Here is a 3,730-nt window from a genome sequence, read left to right on the forward strand (position 1 = left end):
ACACACAGCGCCACAAGAAAAACTCAAACCCTGGTCCCAGGTAACAGTGCTAACCACTGCACCACCCAGCCTCATAACATCATCATTAACAAGTTATCTAGGTAATCCTAACTAATTCATCCCCTAATGTCAAGGCCTTCCTTAGAGAAAAATAATAATAATCAATACTTTATTGATTCCTGTGGGGAAATTGTCTTTATGACTCTCTCAGCCTGCTGTATTTTGTTGGGTAAGTTGCCCATGAAGGGCAGCCACCCAGAGCAGTGCCCAGTGAGCTGGGGGTTAAGGGCCTTGATCAAGGATCCACACACATGCTGAGGCTGGGTTTGACCTTCTGATTACAGGCACACAGGCTTAGCCCAATGGCCCCCTTGTTTGTGCAGGATTATAACAATAATTTAAGCACATAAGTTAAACTATAACATTTTAAAAACATATGTTAGAGTTAATGTAAAGATTGCAGAACTTCCCCTGGGCATTCAGGAAATAGGAGATTTAAATGCCTTGTTGCAAGGAAAACATGTTGATTGAAAGAGTACCGCTGATTATTTTTTAATTAGTGCAATTAATGGAGGGAAACAGGTTGGAATTAAAAATCAGCAGACAGAAACCGTTTTGGAGGAAGGCGAATCATCTGGGGGACATAGCTTAGCATTTCAGGTTCATTTTCCTGTGCACAATGGCACAACCCAGATTCCCCCCCCATTCATTTCCTTGCATAACAGACTGATGGCTTCTTCCAATCAAATGTTTAACAATGATTCTACTGAGACAGATTTGAATTAGCGTTATTGTTGCTTGATCGGTTATGTACATTGGAATTTGTGCTGTATTCAATCTTACACAATATGGAATTAAAATAAACTGACCACCTAATCCATGTCAAGAAGGACACTTTGAGCTACAGTACTTCAGGTTTTACAAACTACTTTCAAACTGAAAGGCTCCTGTGCTCAGCTAAATAGTTCAGCTTTTCTTGTGCTTTAACTGGTTTGTTTCCTTGACTAAAAGACTCATACAGCTGTTTCACATTATCATTAGTGACACGTGCATGATTATAGGAGACTGACCAATCAGCACACAGCAAGAACAGCATGCTTAAATGAAATCCAGATTCTTTTAATTGAGTCCTGTCCTAGCTCAAACGGTCATTCCTATCATGGATTATCTGGTCACCCAAAAATATGGCGACCTTAACCTCTACCCAGCCCTAACCTTAACCATAAGTAACCAAACAAAACATTTGGAATTTTAATTTTTTTGATCGCAGTCACAGATTTATATAAAATTGAGTTTCCTCTTGTGCAGACCAGAAAAATGTTCCCACAAGGTTAAAATAACAGTGTTTTTAAATCACATTATGGGGACATATGGTCCCCAAAATATAATATATACATGCCCCTCCTCCCACACACACACATCATATATAAACAGGAGAGCAGGAAAAATAAAGGAAATGTACAGGATTTGTACAATAAATTTGAAACACCTGGTTTTAGACCACAAACATTTATTAGCATGGTGTAGGACTGCCTTTTGCAGGCAATACAGCATGAATTTGTCTTAGGAGTGACAGATACAAGTCCTGCACATTGGCCAGAGGGATTTTGAGCCATTCCTCAGGCAGAACAGTGGCCAGGACACTACAGGATGCTGGTGGAGGAAAACGTTTCCTGACTCACTCCTCCAAAAGTGGCTGAATGATATTCAGATCTGGTGAATCTGTGGGCCATGGGAGATGTTCGACCACACTTTCATGTTTATCAAACATGGCATTATCATCTTGATACATGGCACCACATTCAGGATACAATGTTTGAACCATTGGGTGAACATGGTCCCCTAGAATGGTTTGGTAGTCCTTGGTAGCAATGCGCTCATTTAGAGTGAGTAGCGGGTCTAGGGAATACCATGATATTGCAGCCCAAACTATCACTAATCCACCCCTGTGTTTCACTCTGGGTACGCAACAGTCCAGGTGGTAAGCCTCTTTGAGGCTTCTATGCACCATAACTCTCCCTAACGTGGGAAAGACAGTAAAGGTCGACTCATCAAAGAACAATACATGGTTCACATTGTCCACAGCCCAAGACTTGCACTGCTGGCACCATTGAAACCAACATGTGGCAATGACACAAGTGACTGAAGGTTTGGTTATAGCAGCCCGACCATGAACATTGACCCTGTGGAGCTCCTGACCAACAGCTTTCGTTGAAACAGGAGAGTTGAGGTGCGCATTTAATTCTGCAGTGAGTTGGGAAGCTGTGGTTTTATGTTTTTTTGGATACAATCCGGGTTAGTACCAGACATCCCTTTCCGGCAGCTTCCTCTTGGGTCTTCAGTTACTCCTCTTGGATGTGGTCCGTCCATCATGGTGGCATGCGGACATTACCCTGGATACCTTGGCTCTCCATACACCACGAAGACTTGCTGTCCTGGCCACAGACGCGCCAGCGAAATGTACACCAACAATTTGTCCTCTTTAGAACTCTGATATGTCTCTCATTATGTTGTGTGGATTGTAATATTTTAAGTACAGCTGTGCTATTGTTCTACTAATCTAACCTTCACACCCTGCTCTTACTGATGGAATATTCATTATATAGGCATGAAACCTCACACGCCAGTTTGGCCAGGGTTTCAGGTTCATTGTTTGACCCCTGTATAATCACAATTTGTTACATTCAGTGTCTTCTCTGTGAGCACTAGAAAGAGGTTATGAGTTTATAACTATTGTAGATAGAAATTAAGATCTTTTTTACTTCAAAGGAGAGAATAAATACCTCCATATTTCATTTCCAATTCAGGAACAAACCAATCATTTTTCATATACACTAGTGGCAAAAATTGTGCAAACTCCTAGCATTTTTCGCATCGTGCTTTAAAAATTGCTACACGAATACTGGTGGTAATTTTTATAAACAAAATGTCACAAATATCATACATTGGATGATTAAATAAGTAACTGGAGTAACAGTCGAATAAAGTTCTGCTCTCTAAAAATTGGAAGTGTTTGCACCATTTTTGCTACTAGTGTATACTGATTCATAATTAAGGTGGTGTTTGTAGTGATTTGTAAATGGAGACTGAATGTAGGGTTCTGCCAGAAAAACCCTGAGGGTAACAACTGTGAAGCAGTGTGACATGATCAGGGAAAAAATGGTCACATGTTCAGGGAAAAAATGGGTTCAGTACCTAGACTTGAAATACAGCATTTCCAGGTCCCACCTGTAGGCACACACATGACGTACGGTAAAGACCTCTGGCCTCTGATTGGCCGAGGAGGGAAGAGAGCTCTACTATGCTTGAAGGCAAGGGGGGTAGATCTGAACTGTCACGCTTGATGAGTATATAGAGTTAGGCCTCAGCACAACAAATAAAAAAGGATTGGTTACTGTATTAAGTCATTAGTTGAAACCCATAGTCTTTAATATTTTTTTAATTTAGAGATCAGTGGTCTTTGTTGATACACCACAGCACACAGTGCACAACGACGAAATGTGTCCTCTGCATTTAACCCATATGTGACATCGTGACATAGCAGGGGGCAGCTAATTCAGCGCCCGGGGAGCAGTGCTTGGGGGCGGTAGCTTGCTCAGGGTACCTCAGTGGTGCCTCGCACCAGCAATCTTTCAATTACAAGTGCGCTTCCCTAACCATTAAGACGCCACTGCCAACAGATTTTTGCAAATTAATAGCATGGTTAGATTATAACTATATAAATGAAAAT

Source organism: Paramormyrops kingsleyae, chromosome 12 (genome assembly GCF_048594095.1).
Source record: "Paramormyrops kingsleyae isolate MSU_618 chromosome 12, PKINGS_0.4, whole genome shotgun sequence".
Classification (NCBI taxonomy): Eukaryota; Metazoa; Chordata; class Actinopteri; order Osteoglossiformes; family Mormyridae; genus Paramormyrops; species Paramormyrops kingsleyae.